The following is a 25,624-nucleotide window of genomic DNA, read 5'->3' on the forward strand; positions in this document are numbered from 1 at the left end:
GGAGAGGCCCAAGGCTGGTGCTCAATGAGGAAGCTTTTTTTTTTTTTTTTTTTTTTTTTTTTTTTTTTTTGTATTTTTAGGGTCGCACCTATGGCATATGGAGGTCGAATCAGAGCTGTAGCTGCCGGCCTACAAAACAGCCACAGCAATACCAGATCCAAGCTGTGTCTGCGACCTACACCACAGCTCACAGCAATGCCGGATCCTTAACTCACTGAGCCATGCCAGGAATCGAACCTGTGACCTCATGGATACTAGTCAGATTCGTTTCCACTGAGCCATGAAAGGAACCCCAGGAAGCTGCTTCTTACCAAAGGTCCCAACCTCCCTCCCAAGAGACAATTGTTTCCTGAAGGACTTTGCTTGTGCACAAATACTGCAGCCAGCAGACCTCTCAGGTCAAGAGGCTCAGGCCGTTTCCATTTTGGGGTACCCAGTCTGTTACGTCCTCAATGAACACATACCAAAGGAGGGTTATAAAAATTGTGATATATTTAAAATGTATACACTTACAAAATAATGCTGCTCACACAAATCTCAGGCTATATAATTGTGCCATATGCAGGAAAACTAGCAGATTTATAAACAGTATTTGGTATGAACTACTGATAGCCTTGTAAATAAAATTTACCAACAAAACGCAGGCAGGTAAGGTGATATCCTAGAAAGTAAGTGACAGTTGAGAACTCCTATCAGTTGGTTTATTGGCTAAATCCTGAAGGAGTTGGTTGGTTCCCTGTCATACTCTGATTCTCTTCTTATTCTATGCACGATTAACAAGGCATTTATTCTCAATGGGGGAAAATAGGAAATTCAGAAGGCACATTTTTTTTTCCTGGTAACTTTAGCAGAGGAATTAATTATTACTATGCAGTCATTTTTTTTTTTTTTTGGAAGACTGTTTGGAATGTGGTTCTTGTCTCTTTTCCCTTCAGATTTTTTTTTTTTCTTTGAAATTGGACAGCCTAAATGTTAGCTTTACTGGAGCTGAACATACTGTAACACTTAACCCAGGTGAAAAATGACTGCTTGCCAGTGACTTTTACGTCTATATTAAGACTAGGCTGGTTATATAGCACAGTTAAATATAATACATTCAAATGCGGAGAGAGTGGTAGAGCTAGGCGTCAGTGACATGCTTTTGAAAATGCAAAGGTTGTGAAAAGTGAGCCAGGTATGTCTATGAGAAATTTGTGCAAATAAAAATGTAGTTATTACTTTGTGAGGTGTCTGTACTGGACTGGACTGGATTCTGTTCTGGGATTTGTTATTCATTAGCTAAAAGAATGTTCAGCTATAGGTAAAGGCTTGTTTTTTTTTTTTTTTTTCCTAGGTTATTGGCTAATGAATAGAGCCAGTCTCTAATAAGTAATGATGTATCCGGTAAATTGAATAAATAAATGATTCAATATGGTTGGCATAAACTAGGTTAGAATTTTGTCCCAGTTTAAATGTTTAGCATACTATGTTCCTAAGACCTCATTCTTAAGCCTCTTTCTTTATGAATTAAATTTATTTACAGAAAACAAAGCATTTGGCTGACTATGTGGCTCATTCCAGATTGCACAGCAAGTCGGAATTAAGGCTGTGTAACAGGTTCTAATCCCATGGTTCAGCAATTGGACCATTCTCCCTTAGCTTCCTTGAGAATTAATTTCTCATTACAAATAAATGCGTTCTGCGCTATAGGCTGAACATACCAATACTGAGCACATTTTCTAACATGTATCAAAGATACAGACTAGCTCTTGCATCTTCCCTAATGCAGTACAAGGGACATTGACAGCAGGAGAAGAAAGGGTCCTTTTGGCTGGCAGAAGGGATGCAGAAATTCTGATAGAGCGAGTTTTCTTGGCCAAGCTTTTCTGTGTAGCTCTGGTTAATATGTACACATCTACCACTCAAAACTGGGCCCACGGCTCTGACAATGAACCTGTCAACTGGACCAATCAGATCCACGTCTGCCATGTTGCCAGGGTAACTAATACACAGTCACAAAATCAGAATGATCACAGTGGGGAAAAACATGCAAAATGCAGTATTTCCATGCTTCAAGAGAGAAAGAGGGGAAAAAAACCTCAAAACCTAGGTTGACCACAGGTAGCAGGAACTGGTGCCTGTTTCTTCCTTAAGAATGCTGCATTGATTTGGGACAATGTGCAAAATGTATATGTTTACATGTATGTATATATTCACATTTGTAGAAAATATATGCATCATTCTGGAATGATATTAGTGAATTTAACAGGGCAAACAATTTGCAAATTATGGTTTGTGGTAGAAAGATCAGAAGGCTCAAGAACAGATTTAGCATCTGACATGATTTCTGAGTGACTCCTGGTTCCAAAGGATGTTTCTGGGCTCACTTAACACAGTTGATGGTCCCTCCTTTCAGCATTTAAATAATGCTGCTTGCTAAGGTTTTAAAAGCCACTCCAAGCTCTTAACAGGAATAATTATCTCCAAGCTCACTGGCCCTCCTGCTTTGATAAGGTCCTGGCTGTGCGCCCCCTTCCAACTCTGTTCATCTTACTCACTCTATCCTCTGTAGTCCCACATTCCTGCTCTTCTTTTTTGTCTGTTGAACAAGAAGCTTATTCCCCCCTGTATTTTTTTCTGAGGGCTGCTGTAACAAAGTACCACAAACTGGGTGGCTAAAGACAGCAGAAATCTATTTTCTCACAGTTCTGGAGGCAGGAGGCTGAGATCCAAGTGTTGGCAGGGTCATGGTCCCTTTGAAGGATCTAGGGGAGAATCTATCCTATGCATTTCCCCAAGCTCCTTGCATGCCAGCTGACTTTAGTGTTCCCTGGTTAGTAGACTCATCACTTCAGTCTCTGCCTCTGTTGTCACATGGCTGTCTCCCTCTCTCTGTGTGTCTCCTTTCTTATAAGGACACCATTGAATTACGGTTTGCCCTAATCAAATAGACCTCATCTGAACTTGATTACATCCTCAAAGACCATATTTCCAAATAAGGTCATATTCCAGGTACAGGGAGTTGGTGTTTCAGCGTTACTGGTGTGTGTGTGTGGGGGAATGTAATTCAATCCATAATTCATCTCGCGACTTCTACCTTGAGTTCTCTTCTATCAGCTCTTTCCATGGCTGGCTTCTTCCCATCTTTCAGGGATCAGCTCAAAACCACCTTCTCAGGATCCTTTCCTGACCATCTCCTCTCAACTATGAACCCCCCCTCAACTCCCTGTCATCACTGGACTTTATTTCATAGATCTTATCAACCACCAGAAATGTAGTCCTCCTCCCTCTCTCCATGGAATATAAACTCCCAGAAGAAGATGCTATGCATGTCTTGTTTTCTGCTCTTTTCCCAGAGCATAGGTTGTTATCAGAAATAAAATACATGCTTGATAACTCTTCATCAAATAAAAAAAATCCCAACCAAAAATTTGGGAAACATGGGAAGCTGTAGATGAGAAGGTCGAGGACTGAGATAATATACATCCAGAAAATGTCGGACCATGGATATAAATGTAAATCTATACTTCAGATTATCTTCTTGATAACTCTGTGGGTTTCAGGTTTGATTTCTTGGCAGATATGAGTTGATAATCATTATTTTATTTTCATCACTACATAACTGACAAAAAACTCATCCTAGGAGTGGGAGAAGTTCTGCCGTTTACTTGTTGAATGCAGATACTTGCATTCTTGGTCTTTCCTCCAACTCAGATTTCTTTGCAGGAATTTTTAAGCCACTTGCCGTTTTTATTAGAGCTGTTACAGGTAGGAGCAGATAGTGCAGTCTGTGAATCCACATGACTGGGCATGTATAAATTGTGAAAAACCTCAAAAACCTCAAAAAGTAGGCTAGGAGGAATACAAATTCTGTGGGTTGTAGGATTCCCATCTTCTTTCAGGATTCCCACAACACCATATGCAGCCAACTCAGATCAAATGAGATGAGTGCCAAGCTGCTTATTAAATTATAACAAAGCTCAATTTCTTTCTTGTTTTAGTATGGAAATCAGTATAAATAGAAAGTCTAATATTGTCTTTTTTTCCTTGCCTAATTTTTTTTTTTTTTTTTTTTTTTTTTACTTTGGAGGCCACTGTTCCAGACAAAAATCAGAAAATACTTCCTTATCTTCACCAGCTGAAGAGGCTGATGCTTCCAGAAAGGACATAGTCCCCCCACATGAAACAACCCCCACCTCACCTCCTTTAGTGCGTTCCCTTAACTAATGAAGCAAAAGGAGATGAAGTAAGTTGTGTCTGGTAGGAAATAGCCTGATGCACAATGTTCTTTAAATTAAAGCAAATGCAGATGAGAAGCTAGTGGTAGTTTAAAATGAATGGGGCATTCTCATTTTTTTCAGTTGTTTGTTTGCTTTGGATGGAGACTGTGCTTTGAGGAATTGTACATTTTTGTCCATATATTAGAAAATCTCAGGCTTTCCTCTCTGGAAGCCTTTGTGGTCCTGTTGTCTGAGGAATCTATAAAGAGTGATTCGTCTCTTATAAATGGAGCTGGAATGTGAGATATTCTTGTTCTTTTCTTGCCAGGGGCCACTTGCTTTTATTCCTGAGTTGATGCATCAGTGACCAGGTTTATTGCTCCCAGAATCCATGTTAAAACACACAAGCCACAGAGATTTTCTCAGCTGTGCTAGGAACTCATTCTGGGCTTATCTCAACTCTGGTCAAATAGTTCAAATATGAATAGCAATAAAGATATTAACAGCAATGCTAATATTAACTCTAAAAGCTGAGAGCTGCTCAGTGCCTCCTCTTTGTCAGTTACTATGCCAGGTAGTCACCTGGAGTTAATCCTTATTCCTCACAACAACCTTTTGAGGTATATACTACTGCTTTTAAAACATTAGTAAAAGGAAGTTCTCTGAGGTTTAGAGAAATTGAGCAACTTAAATAACTGTAGCTGAGCACAGGGAGGACCCATTTAGTTGTTAGGGTTGCAAGGTTAATAATTTCTATGTATATATTATTAGGTCTTTGTTCATCCTATGCTAATACCAGAGGTTGTAGGCAGCATTCTAATATGATCTACGGTGACCCTTGTCTTGCATAATTCCCCCCCCCCTTAAGTGTAAGAGGAACCCGTGAATATGATGAAGTATCACTCCTATAGAAAAAAGGATTTCGCTGATATAAATTAAGATGGATAATCAACTGACCTTGAGATAGGGAGATTGTCCTAGGTGGGCCTGACCTAATCAGGTCAGCCCTGAAAGAGATACTAGGCTCTCCTTTAAGAGATTTAAGCAATGAGAGGGATTTAACATGAGGGACAGTGTCCATTGCTGGCTGTGAAGATGGAAGAAGCCACATGGCAAAGAGCGTGGGTGGCCTCAATGAGCTGTCAGTGGCCACTGCTAATAGTCCTAGAGAAAACAGGGGCTTCAGTTCCCACAATTCTAAGGAACTGAGATTGTTGACAATCTGAGTGAAGTAGGAAATGGATCCTTCTCCAGTGCCAGATATGAACACTGCTCAGCCAATCCCTTGGTTTCAGCCTTGTATGATCCTAAGCAGAAAACTCAGCCATATCCTGCAGTCAGAATCATTTTTTGTTTTTGTTTTTTCTTTTCTTTTTTTTCCTTTTTTTTGGCTATCCTGCAGCATATGGAGTTCCCGGGCCAGGGATCAGATCTGAGTTCCAGTTGCGACCTACTCCAGATCCTTAACTCACTGTTCCAGGTCAGGAATTGAACCTGCTTCCCAGCACTCCAAAGACACTGCCAGTCCCATTGCTCCAAAACAGGAACTCTGTGCAGTTGGACTCTTAACCCACTGTGCCACTGCGAGAACTCTAAGCCAATTAATTTTAACCACTTTGGAGAGAAGCCTATAAAAATATATCCCAAATAAGACTCTGCCTAATTCTTTGTAAACTTGGCTGGGCTACTTGTTATTAAACTCTTGAGGGGAGTTCCCATTGTGGCTCAGTAGGATAAGAATCTGACCAGTATCCATGAGGATGAGGGTTTGATCCCTGGTCTTGCTCAGTGGGTTAAGGTTCCAGCAGTGCTGTGAGCTGCGGCGTAGGTCTCAGGTGTAGCTCAGATCCTCTGCAGCATTACTGTGGCTGTGGTGTAGGCCAGCAGCTGCAGCTCCCATTCGACCCCTAGCCTGGGAACTTCCATATACTGCAGATGCGGCCCTAAAAAAAAGCAAAAACAAAACAAAAAACTAATGATATATCTACACTACAGTGATATCTTCTGGCACCATGGGGAACTGGGCCTCTACCCTAAATGGTCTCATTCCGTACAATTTTTATTTGAATTCCTTTGGGCATAGAATTTGTACACTTTGAATGTGTCATCCATATATTGGAATATCTTGGTGTCTGCTATAAAAATTGTTTCTTCTTCACTGTTCTCGGTCCTCTGGGCATGGCCATGGGCCATATCTAAAAATAATCATTTCTGGTTTTCCCATATGCATGGGCTGAGAAATGCACATGTATCCATCAGGTGTGCTTGACATCTGTTCACCTTGCAGATCAACTTCCCCTTCAACATTTAGGGGCAGCATCAGTCCAGTCCCTTGCCCTCCAGCTTTCTGTTGAACGAGCTGGCAAGAAACAAGACAAGAGAATGAGGCCAGGAAATTTATTTCCTAGGCTTTTTTTCCTCTAGGATTGTCTTGGCTCATTGTTTTTTGATGGCTACTGTCGTCAAGGTAGCCTTTCCCACACAGCTCTTCCTTCTTCCTGATTCTGGAAACTCCTCTGTTCCCTGTCCTATCAGGCTGAGGGATGGTGACCCTCCTATGACTGCTCTATGCCAGCTCCTCTGTAAATGGTGCCTTTACTAAGCTGTGAATTACCCTAATTTGTGAGTGGCACCATTTGATTTCTTATAGGCCCTTGACTGATAAACTGAGACACTTAGATTTTTACTGCCAGTTAAATAGGAACCCATAGATTCTGATTCATTCTCTCACATTAGCAAAGTGATTGGGTTTGGCAATATCTATTTTGGCTGTTCTGAGTGTCCTTTCTTAGGCTTTTTGCTGTCTTCTGGGTTGTTCTAGATGTGGATGTTGGCAGAGGAATGAGCTCTGAATGACTGAGGCATTGTGGAATGTTTTGTTACCAAGACAGACATCCCACTCATCTCTGTCTTATTTTGAAGCAAATTCAGGTCTGAATCCACTGAAACAAGAACTGGCATGATGAAGGAGCAAACCCTTTAATAAGACAATTTTTAAAGGTTGTTCATGTCTCTAGCAAAACAGAATTGTCCCTTGAATTCCATTTTCTGCAGATTGTCCTGGGAACCTCCAGAAATGGAGAGCGCATTTGGCTCTGATATGGCACGCTTCTCTTTTGCATATTGACATGTATTTTAACAAGAAAAAGGTCAGTGATGGGGACAGTGCTGCTTGTCGGTGTGACAGCCGACATTTACGTGAGCCTTTTCGATACACTGCAGTTTAAGATAATTTAGTAAAATAATTGTCATGATTGATTTTTGTTTTCTTTTTGGACCCAGACTTCACCCTTGTGGCTCTGGGGCTAGGTAACTTTCAGAAACTTAAATTTTCTGTTGATAGAAATTCATTTCTTAAGTTCTGGGTGGATGACAAACTTTGATTAAAATCACACTCTTTTACGATCTGTTGGCGAAAGCTGGTGAACCCGAATGCTGTTGACATAGTCTTTGAGCAACGTCTGCTCATCAAGTGACATTAGAATGGCAGAAAATTGAATTTTTTTTTAGCATAATCTTCTTGCTTATAAATCACGTATCTTCTGAGGATGTCAGTGGGGACCCTGAGAGGAAGGTGGGCATTTCCATTACATTGCCATCACAACATCCATGTAGCTTTACCTAATATTTCTACATCCACCAACAGTTGGATCATACTTTCGCAGAAAGAGAAGAGAAAATGGTTTATATTGAAAATGGCTTAGTACTTTCACTGATGAGAAAAGAGCAATGTGTGTGGACAGCATGCATGACAATCCTTAGATTAAAAGAGAGAAAGAAATGCCCACAGAATGCCATAAAAACACCAAAAAAAAAAAAAATCCCAGTTCAATTTAAGAAACAACTATGGGTCACCTACTATGTGTTGGGGGCTATGGTGATTCTGTGCTTCTCACAGAATCCAAAGAGAATAATGTCATATTTTACATCAGCCTGCTTAGTATCTCCCAGGAAAGAGGAAACAAAGTTATCTTCAGTAAATATCCGCTATCTTTTGCATTTCAACAACTCTTTCTTCTTCTGATTTTCCATGGTCTCATTCTTCTCCATTCTCAGGCCATGAATTGTAGAGAAGGTTGACCTCATAACAGTTTCCAACTCCAGGAGCAGGCATGTGACCAGACTGAGCCACACAGCCCAGCGAGAGGTTCAAGTGGCCATCTAACCCAAAGTAGTACACTGATACTCAATCTTAGAATCACAGAACCAGAGGAAGACAAGCTCTTACCTGCTATACTTATCCCTAATAGGATTTCTAGATATTGTCATTTTGTAATTTCTGGGGGGTACCACATAGATAACTTTTGCCTGAAAATGAAGCCAAGCACAGTAGAAATCAGAGTCTCTAGACTGACAAAAATCAAGCCCTTAGAATGACATTTGGACTCCTGGATCCAGCCATGCCTGAATCTACCGCTTGGTATGTCTAATTATATAAACCAATACATTCTCCTCTTTTGCTTAAACCAGAATGGTTGAATTTCTTTCATCCTCTCTTCAAAGACCAGTATGTTTAATTGTTACTATGCCTATTGTTATGGGTTGAATTTTGTCCCCCGGCAAAAGATGCTAAAATCTTAACAGCTAGTACTTTGGAATATGACCTTATTTGAACACAGTGTTGTTGCAGATGTAATTAGTTAAGATGAGGTCATGCTGGAGTAGGGAGGGCCCTTAATCCAAAATAACTGGTGTCCTTAGTAGTAGAAGAGAAGGGAGGATCACCCTGCGAAGACAGAGGCAGAGACTGGAGTTACGTTGCCACCAGGCAAAGATTCCTGGGACTTTTAGAAGCTGGGAGAGGTAAGGAAGGATTCTTCTTCTAGAGTCTTCAGAGAAAGCACGGCTTAGCCGACACCTTCATTTTGGACTGCTAGCCTCCAGAACTGTGAAGCAATGAATTTCTGTTGTTTTGAACCATCCAATTTCTGGTACTGTGTAACAGCAGCCCTGGGAAACTAATACACCAGTAAAAAGTGATGAAAGTACTGTGGGAATTTAGGCAAGAATGTAACATACTTTATTGGGAGGATGAAAAAAATTCCTTTTGATGGGGAGAGATTATCCAAGGGGGCCACAGGTAATCAGTAGGATGATCAGATAAGGGTGGGGTCAGTGACTTTTGTGTGTGTGTGTCAGTGACCTTTGAGCTGAAACCTGGATGATGAAGAGGAACCATTTGTGGAAAGAGTGGGACCTCTTTAGGCATTTTAGGCAGGAGGAATAGTCAGGCAGAGATGGGTGGGAGCTTTGTGTGGGACAGCCATTGTGACTGGAGCATCAGTAGAAATGGAGAAAGGTAAACTTATTTGGTGCCAGACCAAGACAAGGAAGTTGGCCTTTATTCTAGGTGTTGTGGGAGGGGGTCTTAAGCAGAGGTCCATTGCCCCAATGTGCATTTTTGAATAAAGAGATCCCTCTGGATGTTGCCATTTCGAGCCCATGAAAACCTTATCCACTGTAGAGCATGGTCTGAGTCTGTCATGCCAGCTTTCTCTGGTCTTCTCCTGGGGCCTTAAAAATTATATGATAGCCAGCTACTAATGTTCATATGAATTATGATCCAGGATACGAGAGCTAGGATGCTTTTCCTTATTTATTTATTTATTTTTGTGGTTTCTACATCAGATATAGCTTTCTCTGAGGCTGATAAATATAAGTACTTGGGAGTATTTTATGGATCAATGAAATATTAATGGACCTGGAGGTGCTTTAAGTTTATTTATAAAGCTGGGTCGTCTATAGGTCAAATACCATTATAGCAAATGCAATTGTAATGAATATCTTTGATAAGTTTGGTTTTTAAGCCCCAAATCATATCCTACTTCTTTCTAACAATATATACTCGAGGCCCACAATTCCTTAAATGTAATTCCGAGATAGAAAAACCACTTGGAAACAAAACTTGTTTTATTTAAAAATTCTAAATAATTACTCTGATGACCAAAATTGAATTAAACTGTTGTGAATACACACACACACACACACACACACACACACACACACAATTTATTTATTTAATTCACCCTACTGAGTGGGAATATTCATATGGTTCACTGTGGAAATACTGAGTTTGATTGCAGGGATCTGCCCTAACCCCCTTTGGGAGTGTTACTTAATGTATCTGCTGTGAACTAAGATCTAAGTAATACCTGGATTTTAAAATATATTGGGCCTAAAGAGTTCCAGATGGAGGGTTATGGACTTCCGCAACCATACATGACCATTTCTTCAGAATGCATAAGAAAAGCATTTGAATTGTAATTGATAATATTTGAAAGTTGGGGAAAACATTTGAGAAATCATTGGTAGAGAAACAGCAAAATGCTAATAATACTTGCACTTGCCTGTCCCACCAGTTACATCACAAACATTTACCTTGTTTGTGGATAGAAATTGGGAACTTGATCCTCCTATAAACTCTGCAAAGTTAGGGAGTAGGATGATTGTTTTCACCACTGAATCCTTAATCTGTCACCAAGCTTGATAAGTAGTAGGTGATCAATAAATATTTGCAGAATGCAATTGGCAAGTCAGCCTAGCAGACTGGGGATCAGATTTTAGGTGACCCACCCAAGTTTTGGAGTTGGTGGACTGGGACTCGAGTCTTCCAATACCTACAATGTTTTTTCTCCCAATACTATCAAAACCTTGCCAAAATGAACAGAAATTGAAGCCCTTCCTGAAGTCATCAAAGCAGTTAGACTATAAAGGAGGAGAAGGAACACAAGGGTTTTTTGTTTCAGTTGGACAAACTTAACCCATCAGAATAAATAGCCAAGAGCCATGTTTCTAGATTAAAAGAGACTCTGATAGGTTCTAATCCGAGAACATCACTGGCAGTGAGAAACTGTGAAAGCAAACTATTCACTCTGAAAAATGAAACCTATTAAATTCGAGGCATTGTAATTTCCCAGTGTGAGACTGTGGTACCAGCGATTAAATTCTATTGTGTGTCTACAGTCCTTGTTCCTGATGATGTTCCAAATTATTAACTGAGATTCTGAGAATATCAGTTCTCCATGGCTCAAGTGCTGTTCTGCTTCTCATGTGAAATAATTTGCATATATCTAAGGATTTGTCCTTGATTTGTCTCTCTCTTTCCCCCTGTATCTTGTTTAGAAACCCGTCCTGTAGCCCACACCTCCAGATATATTGTATGTCCACATCTCTGCCCACGTGGTTCCCATTCATACAACCCCAACAGCTTCTGAGCTGGTCTGTGTGCTCTCTGCTGTCGACATGGCAGACGAACTGCTCTCTTAAAAGATGGAAACTGTCTTAAGTTGCGTTCCCTGGCAGCAAACCCCGAAATGAGGATTTGTGTGAAAATCATTTGTTAAGGAGTGTTCCTGGGAAAGACCAGAACAGGAGTGGGGAAGTGAGGCCAGGAAAGAAAGGAGGGAGCATGAGTATGCTAAGTCAAGGAGTCTTGGGGCAGGAGACTTGGGCTTAGCCTGCAGGGGAGCTGTGGAGTATAGATCACACCTCAGACTCTTCCAGTGAGGAACAAGGGAGCTGGAGTATTGATATCAGCCAGGGCTGCAGCTAGGGGCCACACATCGCCAGACAACTCAGGCGCTGAGTATGCAGGAAGAGGAGTATTCCCACAACAGCCCCAGGAAATAAGCCTGGTGGTTACTTATAATCTACTGGCAAGGAAAACTGAGGCAGAGGGTGTTTACATAAATTGCCCACATCCACAGTCAGGAGTGATGAAGACAGACCCAACCCTGGGTCTTTCTTAGAGTCTGTCTTTTTACCCACAACGTCATTGCATCTCACACAGAAGACAGGTAGACAGCAGCAGGAATTTCAGAGGAGATCTGTGAAATTATTGGCTCATGGTTTTGCAGTGTGTCAAAGTCATGTAAGTCAAGGGGACCAGGGGATTGTTCCAGACTAAGAGGACAGAGGAATGAAAACTAAATGCAATGGGCAATTCTGAATTTAATTCTTTTACTACAAAAGCCATTCTTAGGACCCTTGGGGAAACACGAATGGAATCTGAGGATTAGGGGGTAGGAATATATCACATTACTTTCTTGATTTTGATGGTTGATTTTGGTTATGTGAGATAATTTTGTGTTTGTAGGAAATACACACTAAAGTGTTTGCGGCATCAGATCAGCAACTTACTCTTATTGAAAGTTCAGGGAAAAACAATTCTTTTTTCCATACTTGTAACTTCTCTGCACTTTTGAGATGGCTTCAAAATAAAAAATCCTCAAGCCACAGATACTGAATAATTATCTTAATTACAATTCTTAGCTTTGAATTTAAAAATGGATATTTAGGAGTTCCCGTCGTGGCACAGTGGTTAACGAATCCGACTAGGAACCATGAGGTTGCGAGTTCGGTCCCTGCCCTTGCTCAGTGGGTTAATGACCCAGCGTTGCCGTGAGCTGTGGTGTAGGTTGCAGATGCGGCTTGGATCCTGAGTTGCTGTGGCTCTGGCGTAGGCCGGTGGCTACAGCTCCGATTCAACCCCTAGCCTGGGAACCTCCATATGCCGCGGGAGCGGCCCAAGAAATAGCAACAACAACAACAACAACAACAAAAGACAAAAGACAAAATAAATAAATAAATAAATAAAAATGGATATTTAGTAAGAACATATTCTTAAAAGCCAGGCTCTTACAGGAAAGCACTATTATTCTGGTGTTTCCCAAACTGGGCTTTTATATCTCAGGAACCAAGGCTTGGTGGGCAGACCACAAAATGAAACTTAGAGTGGGAAAGGTGAGGTTATGAGTTCAGAGGAATTTCTGATCATGTAGACTGGCAAAAGCCCTTGGGAGGAACCCAGGATAGAGGAGGGGAAAGGATTCTGATAGGAGTATCCTGGTTCTAGGTTTGAGGTCCCTTTGGATTTTGAGTCTAGAACACAATTCCGTAGTTTGAAGTTTTGGGAGGAAGTAAACCCTTCAGAGATGTATTGTATTGGGCACAAGAGTGCCTCTGACATGGTTTGGGGCAGGAGACTACTACTACTCAGCCTAGGCAGCCTCATAAGGCCCCCCATACCCAAGTATGATAGGGGAACCATCAACCACTCTACCAAGGAGGAGATATTCCTGGATTCAGGAAAATAAAGTTTAGGTGACTGGAACTTCATGCCACATTGAGAGGCAATGGGGGGAGATCCATGTTTGTTAACACCACGTGCCAACTTAGAGCCCCAAAGAGTGGGTGGGTTCAATTCCATCTTGGTGGATACCACCCCAGAATGCCCACTGAGCATGACGGTCTTTACAGTAAGGATGGAAGGTGATACCTGAAGACCACGAACAGAAAGAACCATGAGCCAGACATACGTTCCAGAACTATGAAGACCTAGCCTTTCCATGGCACCCCAGTGAATTTGGGGAGGGGGGTAAGAACCCTGCACCTGGAGACAAACCCTAAAAGAAAATTTGACAAAAAGAATAGTGATGCCTTCAGTTGATAAACGCTATTAGTAGAGATGACACTTGAGAACAAACAGATTATATATTGGAGAAAAGGATTTATTTATTCTTATTCCTTCTCCCCCCCTTTTTGACTCACCAGAATCATAGCTATAAATGTCAATTCCTTTTGGAAATAATAAAGGTGAGGAAGGTACTGAGGCAGTATGAGGGTGAGGTTAAAGGCATCCTTTGATAACACGTTCAGAGGAGATTCTTCTAGAACTGAGAAAAGAAAAGAAACCAGTGATGGCACAGTTGGGAGAAAAGTGTGCCAGCAAGAAGAACTAGCCTGGCAAAGGCCTTGAAATGTTTTTAATGTTGGCCTAGTTTAAGTCACAAAAGGAGGCCAGTGGGACTGGAGCTTAGAAAGTTAGGGGTGGGAAGACTGAGGAGGAGGAGGGAGAGGTAGGAGGTCCAGACCATAGAGGGTCTGGTGGACCACAGTAAGGAGGTCTGGGTTTTATAGTAAGTGTGATGGGCACCCATGAAAGAGTTTTAAGGGTGAGCACAATTTGTTAAGTTTGTGTCTTGATGTGATCCTTATGGCCTATTAGGTAGAAAATTGGAAGCTGAGAGAATAGGAAAGAGGCTCTTGCAATGAATAATCAGATAGTGGATTCAAGATATAAGTTGGAAGTAAAACTCCCAGAAAGTGCTGATGTATTGGCTGTGGGAAAGGGGAAAGTGAGAAATTAATGATAATTCTCAAGATTTTGACTTGAATCAATCAGTTGGTGGTGGTGGAGTAGATGGTGCTGTCAAATAAAAGACAAGACTGGAGCAGAAAAGTCTGAGGTGCTACTCCACTGCTAATGTTTGGCCACTTACTCATCTCTCAATCAACTCTAAAGAACCTGGATCTCTGTCAAACCATAATCTCCATTTCCAACATCAGAGAGGACAACAATGCATACAATGCATCTAATATAAAACCCTTCCAAAGGCCATGCGTTTTCATAGAAGGTTGTCATTTAGTTGGTAATTTATTAACAGCACTGTTTACATTTGCACTTGGATGCCTTGCTGTAATTAAAATAACTCCTGAATTTATCACTCGAGCCCTAAATTAAAGAACAACTAAAAGGCTTTACATGATGAAATAAGTCTCCATATTCTGTTCTCTTTGATATGAATAACCACATAAAGTTTTCTGACACATGTAATGTTTGACATCAGGCCAAAAAAAAAAAGCAACAGAAATAGTCCATGTTTAAAGCAGAGCTGAGGGAAAAAAAAAAAAAAAAAGATTAAAAAAATTCCATATTGCATAAAAGAAAGAGTTCGGTTGCCACCAAAGTGAAAGGAAATCAATGAGACGACTTTGGAGACCCATTTCCATCTGTTGTTGACATTGTTTTCTGGGAGTAATTTTCTCAAAATGTTAACAGTATTGAGTTTGCCTATTGATTCTATTATTTTTGACCTTGCATTAGTGTGGGCTAATCTTACATGCCATAAAATTTCCTTTCACAGCTAAAATTATTGTATGACTCTGGAGGAAACCTCCAATCAGGTCAGGCACCCCCCTCAGGATTTCGATGAGTGTGTAAGCACCAATAATGAGTTATGTTGACTTCCAATACACTTTCATGTTGTTTACATTTTATTAAATGGTTTAAGCAGGGTCATCATGTAAATGATCAACGTATTGACTGAAGCACTCAAGCCTGGATGAATTGGAGGCCAGACACAGCCGAGCCAATTGGTCAGCTTGAATTTGAGTCAATAGCATAAATATATATTTGGCTATAGAATCGAAGCCAACCTTGTATTCATTATTCTGAAAACCCTACTAAATAAACAACTACAAGGTATACTACTGGAAGATAACCCTTTCTACTGACAGAGTAAGGCCCCCAGTTTGGGTGCCTCTTAAAAAAAAATCCAAACTGGAGGATTTCAGCAGTTAAGGAGAGTTGATGAAGATAGTGAATGGGAAACCAAAAGCTCTTGAATGGTTTTCCTGGGAAAATAATAGATTTATTGTCGGCTCTAGATAGGGGAAATTTGGCAGCTGTATTTTCAAAGGGTTTATGAAAAAGTCACAACATGCCATTAGCGCCCCATCCGCCCATCCGCTCTGCTCCCCACCCTGCCCCGCCCACATATCTCCATAGGAGGTCAAACCACCTATGAAGGGCACTCCCCACCCCACCCTCTGCCTTTGATGCTGTAGTTACTCAGTCTGTCTGTAAAGACATTTCAGGATTTACTGGCACAATGCTAATGGGTTTGCCCACACATACTTAGAAGAATATTGCTAGAGGAGTTAATTTGCCTCTTAATGATTTAATTATATGCTACAGCTCTGCTTTACAAGAATAACAATGTTCCTTACTTTCCTGCCTCAGCTGGGGATGCTGATTTTGGGAGACTTCTGGAAAAGAATGACATTTACTCTTTTTTAGAGAGAGGCCAGTTGTGTCCCTGGGGAAGAAAGGAGCATTTTCCCATGCCACAAAATAACCTTTCTCCACTCATCCGTAATGAAGTGTGTGCGTGGGGAGGGGGAGTCTGGGGAAGAGTGATGACCATTATGAGATGTGCTGTGATTTTCTTTTCTTCTCTTCCTCCCTTTTTTTTTTGTCTTTTTAGGGCCTCACCCTCGGCATATAGAGTTTCCCAGGCTAGGGGTCGAATTGGAGCTGTAGCTGCTGGTCACAGCCACAGCAATGAGGGATCCAAGCCCTGTCTGCGACCTACACCACAGCTCTGTGAGCTAGACCACAGCTCAGGGCAATACTGGATTCTTATCCAACCTGCGTCCTCACAGATGCTAGTCACGTTCGTTTCCTCTGAGCCACAACGGGAACTCTGAGATGTGCTGTGATTTTCATTCACATTGTCCCCATTGAGCCTGTGAAGGAATTCTAGGCTTTATTTGCATATAAGTTCAGTGAGGTTACCTGGCTGGCTTGGCACCAAGAAAGTGGATAAGCTAGCAGTCCAACTGAAGTCTTTTGACTCTAAAACCCCACTTTTGTTTTCCCCTGCTTGAGCTCATCTTTCTGTGGCTTAAAAGCCTCCCTTTGCAGGACAGGTTGGGTTCTTTGGAAGGAGACCCTAAAACAGAATTGGAGGTTCAGGATAGTCCTTGGGATCAATGCCTAAAAAAAGAAGGGGAGGAAGCAGTATTGGGCAGAGGCAGGGGCTGAACTGAAAAGGCAGGCCGGTATTGCCCATGCAGTGTCCTGCATCAGGCAGAAGTGGCTAGACCTTTGCCTTCGTGACCCCACTTCAATCTGTCTCTATACCAGCTGCTCAGAAGGAGTGATCTGGGGTCTGTTGGCATCTCACAGCTGTGGCAGCCCCTGATTTCAAGGAGAGGTAGCTGGGCAGTATGGCTTTCCCTGAAGGAAGATCTGGATGGTACTCCTCTTATGTCTACAACATACTGTTTTCAGAAATACCTGTAGAAAGGTGTAAGACAGACACTGAAGACAGGCAGAGATGAGGAAGTAGAAAATTTGTAGGATCTGTACAAGGATTATATTGATTCATATCTCAAATCCACTTTTTTTGGCTAGGGCATGGTGGTAGGTTAATTGAAACTTGAGATCAATTGAAATTGTAAAACAGGCATACTCGCAGCATTTTATTGATTTATGAGGAGAACTAGAAATAATTTCTATAATGTATCTAGTCAGTGGAGGATATTGTTATAAACCTCTGAAGAAAAGGCCTAAGTTCTGGGCCACCCATCAGTCTCCTACATGGGGACCTGAATGTGCCTTCTGGTTATTAGCATTCTGTCTCTGCTCAGGGCTCCCCAAGGCACCATGAGAACCCCAGCATTCATAGCTGAATTATTCTCTAGGTCCTTGCTGTGGGATCCCATTCCAGAGAGGCTGGGAATGAAGAAAAGGGGATTCCCCTGAGCTTAAAGTCCTATAAATTGTTGCATCATTGTATGTCATAATCCCTCTGTGGAACTCAGTGCAGATTCCAATTCCCAGAATGAGGGTTTCTCTACTTTGCTCTGGGCTGCAAAGGAAGCCAAGCACCAAGACAGCTGTGTAGAGCTTGAGGCCAGAGGTAACTGCATCTACCTTGCATGCTCAGGACTTAGGTGAGGGCAGAAGGATATTCCTGAATGTTTACTGAGTGCTTATTATGTGCCAGCACCAAGTCATGCCTTTTGCATGAATTTCTCATTCAGTCTTCACCAAAAAAAAAAAAAAAAAAAAAATTGAAGCAAGTATTATCTCTGGCCATATTTTAGTGAGAAAACTAAAGCAGCATGCAAAAGATGAAGGAACTTCTTTAGTCCTTATAAGTAGTGAGTATTGGAGCTTGGTGCCAAACAAGGGCAGCCCGAGACCAGGTCGAAGTGAGAGGCAGATGGGAAGTGTAAGGAGAGTTTAGCACGTTCCCTTCTGTGGAAACTGTGAGGTCTTACAGGCCCTGCATTGGTCTCACTGCAGGGGCCACGGGTTCCTTTCTTTAGGGAAATTTTCATTTTTCCATTCATTCAATTTGTCCTGGCTTTAATTTCATCTTTCTACGGATTAGATTATTCCAACATGCTATTGTAGGTGCCTACACGTTTGACATAAATGTGAGAAATAATATACAGAATCTTAGAAAATTTAACTGGCAATCTACAATAACTCTTCCTCATTCATTGGACTTTGCCTTCTGAGGACTGTCAGTTTTATTTATTTATTTATTTATTTATTTCCTTTTTTTTTTTATTTTTTTTTATTTTCCCACTGTACAGCAAGGGGGTCAGGTTATCCTTACATGTATACATTACAATTATATTTTTCCCCCACCCTTTCTTCTGTTGCAACATGAGTATCTAGACAAAGTTCTCAATACTATTCAGCAGGATCTCCTTGTAAATCTATTCTAGGTTGTGTCTGATAAGCCCAAGCTCCCGATCCCTCCCACTCCCTCCCCTTCCCATCAGGCAACCACAAGTCTCTTTTCCAAGTCCATGATTTTCTTTTCTGAGGAGATGTTCATTTGTGCTGGATATTAGATTCCAGTTATAAGTGATATCATATGGTATTTGTCTTTATCTTTCTGGCTCATTTCACTCAGGATGAGATTCTCTAGTTCCATCCATGTTGCTGCAAATGGCATGATGTCATCCTTTCTTATGGCTGAGTAGTATTCCATAGTGTATATATACCACATCTTCCGAATCCAATCATCTGTCGATGGACATTTGGGTTGTTTCCATGTCCTGGCTATTGTGAATAGTGCTGCAGTGAACATGTGGGTGCATGTATGTGTCTCTTTTAAGTAGAGTTTTGTCTGGAGAGATGCCCAAGAGGACTGTCAGTTTTTATATGTGTTCTCTCCCCACCTGTGATATCAAGTGGAGTTATCATTACCTTTATTTACGTGATGTTTATCAGTTAAATTATACTGAAGCTTCACATAAGATAATCACTGAATATAGAATTCTTTTTTTTTTTTTTTTTTTGTCTTTTGTCCTTTTTAGGAGGCATATGGAGGTTCCCAGGCTGGGGTCTAATTGGAGCTATTGCTGCTGTCCTACACCACAGCCACAGCAGCCCCAGATCCAAGCTGTGTCTGCAACCTATACCACAGCTCACGGCAACGCCGGATCGTTAACCCACTGAGCAAGGTCAGGGATTGAACCCACAACCTCATGGTTCCTAGTCAGATTCGTTTCCCCTGTGCCACACTGGGAACTCCTGAATATAGAATTCTAAAGTAAGATTCTCCTAGGTTAAAAATCTTAGCTCTGTTATCTGTGTGATATGAACTTTGCCAGTTTTTAAAGCTTTACTTCTCAAACTTCCATCTGTGAAATGGGTATAATGTTACTTATGAAGTTGCTTAGTGAGGTAATGAATTTAAATGCCCAGAACAAATTCTTATTTCCTTTATTACACAGTTTTATATGAAGGATAAGAAGACAAACTTGAGGTTGAATTTTAAATACACAGCAGGATGGTTTTTGTTGTTTCTTTGACTTTTATTTTCTTTAGGTCATGAGAAAAGGGCATAATGAGCAACAGTGATTCAACTCCGCAAAGGAAAAGATCTGAGCTTTTTAATAGGTGGGGGTTAGGGACGGCTGAAGAACCCTTGAACCTGCACAGACCTCCAGGTGGCCTCAATTTCTCAGTAGAAATAAAGGGTCTCCCCTCCCCAGTGGAAAAGACACACCAAGGGATAAACCAAGAGCCCTCTTTGAAAACTTCCTCTTGTATTTGTCCCTGGTGGAGTGTGCCTCAGGGAGATTTATTGTTCTAAGTTTTTAGCCTAGAGCTTAATTTTAAAAGTATGTATTTCCCTCGAAACCGAGTAACTCCGTTTAGAAGTCACAGGTGCCCCCAAGCTCTGCTGGGAAGATTACCTCAAGTTTCCTTTAATACCAGTCTCAGTCCTGGAGGCGAACTATTTATTTCATCACTCAGAGAAGGGATTATCCTTCCTCCATTCCCACTTCAGTCCCTACTGTCTTGTGGTTGGGGACACAGTTCCTGAGAGATGAAAAATGAGCAGGAGTAAAGCCTGAGCCCTGCTGATATGTAAAAATAGTTAAGTCAGGAACACCGCCTTCCTGGCAACTCGAAGTGCATGTTTATAGTGCGTGTTAGGTGGAGTTCTTTGCCTAGGAGCCAGCTCTGTAATGGGGGGTGGGCTTTAGTAGTTTATGTGGGGGTGAAGCCAAGAAACACTGGTTGGGGAGTTGGGAAAGTGAAACAAGGATACTTAAGTGTGTACCAAGGAAGTTACCCCCCCCCTCCCCCAGACACCTGAAGCTTTTGCTGCTGGAGAACCAGCAGAGATAGAGCAGAACATACACTTCTGAGTTAGCCACGCCTGGGGTGAGGGAGCTGGGGTGTTTATATATCTGTTTCAATCAGTCATTGGTTGGAGGCTTCCCCATGGGGCATTGTTTCTCAGGCACTTTAGGCCTGCCGTGTTGCAGACAGAGTGGGCATAGAGGGCAGAGAGAGCCCTCGGGCACAAAAAATCTTGGGCTCGTGTGCCTTGAAGTGGCAAGGGCTGAGCAGATAGAGGTTGGCACCAATGATAATGGCCATGAGTATTATCAATGGGTTGAGTCCTTTCCTCCCATTTGTTTTAAGTCTCTTTAGGCCCTGTGCTGGTGCTGAGATGATACAGATGATTAAGATCTAGTTCTGCCTTTAAGATGCTCACAATTTAGTGAGGGAGTAGAGGGTGATGGGCAAGTAACCCATCATTTTGAGCCAGTGAGACTAGTATTATATTATGGTGTATTTAACAATATGTGTGTTGTTTGTACCAGGCTATAAAGTACTTACCTAGCATAATTTATTTGACACTCCCCTCAACAGGAACCCTACAAGGTGGATGCTTTTATTATCTATTTTCGAGATGAGGAAATAAATTTTAAGATTTTCGTCTAGGCTGGTGAAGAGCCACAATTTGAACACGGAATGTCTGGTTCTAGCATCCCCATCTTAACCTGCTATAGGGTATATAACAGTGTTTCTCAACTTTGTCAAAATTGACATTCTGAGCTGGGTAATTTTTTGACCTGGAGGTATCCTGTGCATTGTGGGATGTTGAGTAATATCCCTGGCCTCTACCTGTGAGAAGGCAGTAGCACCTGCCATTCCTCTGTCCCCACTACTGAGTGGTGACAACCAAAAGACATTGAAAAATGTCCACTGTGCTGCAAATGGCCCCAGTTAAGAATCACCGCAGTCTACTATTTAGCCATCAGCATTTCATAGGAAGTGTTCATGGAATGCAGATAAAAACTCCCTCCTCTATTGTTTAATGTTCCTTCCTACAAAATAAGGTTTTGGAGCTGATTGCATCTGTAAATCAATAGCAAAATATCTTTCAGGGTAGAGAAAATGGAAGTAGGAATCAAGTTATTGAAAAGTAAGGTTTTTTCCGTGCATCTGGGTTATACACTAGGCATTCTTGCCCATGGCACTCCGTTTCATGCCCTTTGAACACGCTGTTTTGTTTCCATGGTCATTCACTTTAAATGTTGTCTCGCAACTTGATTCACTGAGAAATTAGTGAAAAGACCATTAGATGAGAATGGATGATGACTTCCTATGGAGCTGGTTGTTTTATTATTTTCCATTTTTCTTCTGGGCTATTTTATTTGTACTTTTTAAAACTTCTGCTTTGAATCCCCCCCACCCGAGTAAATAAATCCCTCTTCATTCAGTCACAAGCCTGCAGATTCCAAGCTTTATTTTTTAAATCCTTCAAATCACATTTTATCCATGTGACTTCTTAGAGCAGGTCAAGTTTGAAGACTGATCCTTGAGATTTTGGGGCGTTTTGTGTGAGGACAATAGTCATAACTTTGGCATTAGTGTGTCCTTATCTGGTCTCCCTTTCTTCTGGCAAAAGTACTCTTTAATTCAGTCTCTTCCAAATTTGGCTTTACGGCTAATCTCTGTGATCAGAGAAGCTTCATTTTAGTGTTGGAAGCCTGAAGAACACACTTTTTCAATTGGTCCTGAAAGTGTAATCCCATGACTTCGAAGCATTCTTTAAAACAAAGCAGTCCATATGCCTTTGGATAACTTATTGAAACGTACTTTGTTAATGTGCTAACAGTTCTCTATCGCCAATGCTTTGGATGGTCCTTGCCCCTGATCATGAAATAAATACTATGATGACTTAAATTCTGTGTGTGTGGTATTTGCGAGAGGTGAAATTGCCGCCATGGCCCAGAGGGTATAGGCTCTGGGGTCAGATCGAACTGAATTAGAATTCAGGCTCCACCACCCCTAGCTTTGTGAGACTGAGCGGGTGTGGCAAGCAGAACAGTGTTCCCTAATGATCTTGATGTTCTAATCCCTGAAACCTGTGAATATGTTACCTTACCTGGCAAAAGGGACTTTGCAGATATTGATTAAGGTAAGGTTCCTGAGGTGGAATATTATCCTGGATTATCTGTGTGGGCTCAATATCATCTCAAGAAGGGGGTCAAAGTCAAAGACTGAGCTTAGGAGGTGCTATGCTATTGGCTTTGAAGGTGGAGAAAGAGGTCACAAGCCAAGGAATGCAGATAGCCTCTAGAAGCTGGAAGAGGTAAGGAAACAGTTTCTTCCTAGAGAAATGCAACTCTGGCAACAAGATGTTGATTCTAGCCCAGTATGACCTGTTTTAGACTTTTGACTTCCAGAACTGTAAGATAAGGCATATGTGTGGTTTTCGGCCATTAAGTTTGTATTAATTTGTTATAACAATCATAGGAAGCTAGTATAGTAATTAGCTTCATCTCTCTAAACCAGTGTTTGGTTATGTACAAAGTCAAAAAATAGCAATATTTATCGCATTAGGCTCTTGTGAGATATAAATGAGAGATGTGCTTGGCACTGGGCCTGGAGTAGAGTTCATGCTTAAAGATACTGAATTAGTCATGGGCTTTTGGTTTTGCCATACAGCAGTATGTCCATCATCCTGCCTCCTATTAAGCTTCCACAGTGCTCATCTGTGATGATTAATTTTATGTGTCAACTTGGCTAGGCTATGGTGCCCAGTTTGGGGTCAAATATTAGTATAGATATTGCTGTGAATTCCTAGCTTTTATATTTGTGGATGTGATTAACGTTTACAATCAGATGAGCAAAGGCTGAGGTTTCCAGGGGAAGAAGCCCTTCTGTCTCAAGACTGAAACACAGAAACCCTGTCTGGGTTTTCCAGCTGCTGGCATGCCCTGCAGATTTAGGCCACAGACTGTACATCACCTCTTCACTGAATTTCCTCTTGGCCTGCCCTACAAATTTTGGAATTGCCAACCCCCACAATTGTGTGAGCAAATTTCTTAAAATAAATCTCTCTCTCTTTATGTCTCATTGGTTCTGTTTCTCCAAAAAACCCTGACTAATACACCATCCAAACTGAATGCAGGCCACCAAAAGATTTAAGAACTTGAAAAAGGAAGAGGCAGTCCTGACAAGTACATGATATTCAACTTTCCCTTTAGGAGGCTAAGAATTTTGCATTTCCTCATTGACATTTAAAGGGACTGTACCGCAATTGTTTCCTTTCCTTCACCTTTAAACCAAAAGTGCACAATTAGGATTACGGTAATATAGAATCACTTAAGACAAAATATCACAGCAAAAGAATTGGAATGGTTCTGTGACATCTTTTGTAATGAGATTTGAACCTGAACTTCAAGTAGAGTTGATATTCAACAAGGATGGTTGGCATGGCCATATTAGTTTGTATATATAGGTCCTTTCCGAAACCCCTCTAAATGCCCCTACCTTATCCTGGTTACCTAAGCCCTTATCCTAGGCTCCCTAATAGTGAAGCAGCTGAAGAGTTAATGCCTGCACTTAACCGAGTGCCAGTTCTCATGGGCTGGTGCTAGTGCTATATAGGTTATTAATTATTTTGGTATTGCTGCTGCCTAAAAGGAATAGTTAATGAACAAAATTTAATGAAGAATTTTCCAATTGTTCAAATTTACAAATGTCTGTAAATGAGTAATTTCAACGTATGTTATCAGTTTTGAAGAAAAAAAATAGGTAAAAAATCTTCAAATTTCATTCCTGTTCTTGGGGAAAATTTTAAATCTGTTTTCAAGCCATCCTTTTCAGGATTAATGTACTATGTCTCTTGTTTACTTTTTTCTTTAACAGACAGGAGACAAGTGTGGCTGTTTTCAATTGGACAAATATTTAGATTTTCTCCTGTGAAGATGTCTCACTGTCTTACTTGCTGATTCACATATAATTCTTCTGTATAATTTTTTTTTATTGGCCTTGGAAGAAAAGACTAACTCATTCAAACTGTTGGATTTTCTTCTCCCAATTTCATAGAGAAAGTCATTTGCCAAACACAAGGATTTGATCAATAAACAACTGGCAATCCCTAGGAGGCCTTTAAAGGGATTTGGATTGTCAAACACTAACTCAGGATTTGTTCTGGTAGTTGTTAAAAATTACATAAACATAAGTTTTTTTTTTTTGTTTTTTTTTGTTTTTTTTTTTAAGTTCAATCAACCAAAGAGTCAGTAGTAGGAAAAGAGAAAATTTGTCTCTGTTATTGATTAGTTGTTATAGATGCTCTTCCAAAGAAAGTTAATCAACTAATCAACAAGGTGTTGACAATATCAGCAATGTCTTGTATCTCTCTTGGCAATTGTTGCTTACACTTGTAGAGTTGTTTCACACCACTCCTTTCTGCCATGAGACAATAGAGGTGAGCTCTTTTGTTCCACACCAAATTTTCTAGGAGCCTCTGGACCATTCCTTTGCCGAAATTAAGTGCCACAGTGCTGGTAGGCAGGGCTGCTAGGTCAGGAAAGGGAATATATTCGCTAAAACATGTTCCACACTCTTAGTCTGGAACTCTTCCTTACAGCAAAGATCACGTCCATCCACCTTTTCCACTCAAATTCCCAGCGCTTAGCAGAGTACTGGCTCAGGGTACTCTGTAAAGATAGAAGATTTAAATATATGCTAAGGTTATGTTCTAGAAAAATATGCAGGGATGATTAGGTCTCTCCTGTATGACAAAGTTACATTACAGGAAAATGTAATACATAGTAAAGAAAAAAAATGTATCAGTGGGATCTATTTAGTCCTTGATAGATGCCTAGGGTACATAAAAAGAAAACTTGAGAGTTATTTTCAGGGAAATTTAATGGAATATGAAGAACACATGAGCCACCATCCCGCCATCAGATTGTGAACATATAATACATCAAATCCATGAATACTGCCCTATACATGTTAATTAATCATGAGGTAAATTATGCAAATAATATAATCTTTCCTCCTTTAAAAGGTGGACTCTGGACTCCTGAATGTGGAAGGTCGCAGGGGCCCTTGGGCTCCAACACTGAAGATAGAAACTATGCAAGGAAACTCCCAGAAGGAGGTTATGCAGGTGGAGAGAGGAGAGTGGACGGGGAACCCACTGTCAAGTCCATGTTTGTGTTTAGGAGACTAGCTGCATAAAGACAGAGAGCACTTGCAATCATGGGGAGGCCTGAGTTTTTGTTGCCTCATC

General features: G+C 41.0%; 1 protein-coding gene across 24 annotated transcripts in view; it reads left to right on the forward strand.

The window, feature by feature from the left end:
* Positions 1-25,624, forward strand: part of TSHZ2 (teashirt zinc finger homeobox 2) — a 1,034,366-nt gene that overhangs the window by 261,624 nt on the left and 747,118 nt on the right. For 2 of the 24 annotated variants that reach the window (XM_085002581.1, XM_085002579.1), the window contains exon 3: positions 4,070-4,225. The exons of the other annotated variants lie outside the window; for them this stretch is intronic. The gene's annotated coding sequence lies outside the window, so the exon portion shown is untranslated. The remainder of the gene's footprint in view (positions 1-4,069; positions 4,226-25,624) is intronic. 24 annotated transcript variants of the gene reach the window in all.

Source organism: Sus scrofa, chromosome 17, assembly GCF_054392235.1.
Source record: "Sus scrofa isolate SSC_HxYL_T2T_F1_AM1 chromosome 17, Sscrofa_HxYL_maternal_Yorkshire_Landrace_v2.0, whole genome shotgun sequence".
Lineage (NCBI taxonomy): Eukaryota > Metazoa > Chordata > Mammalia > Artiodactyla > Suidae > Sus > Sus scrofa.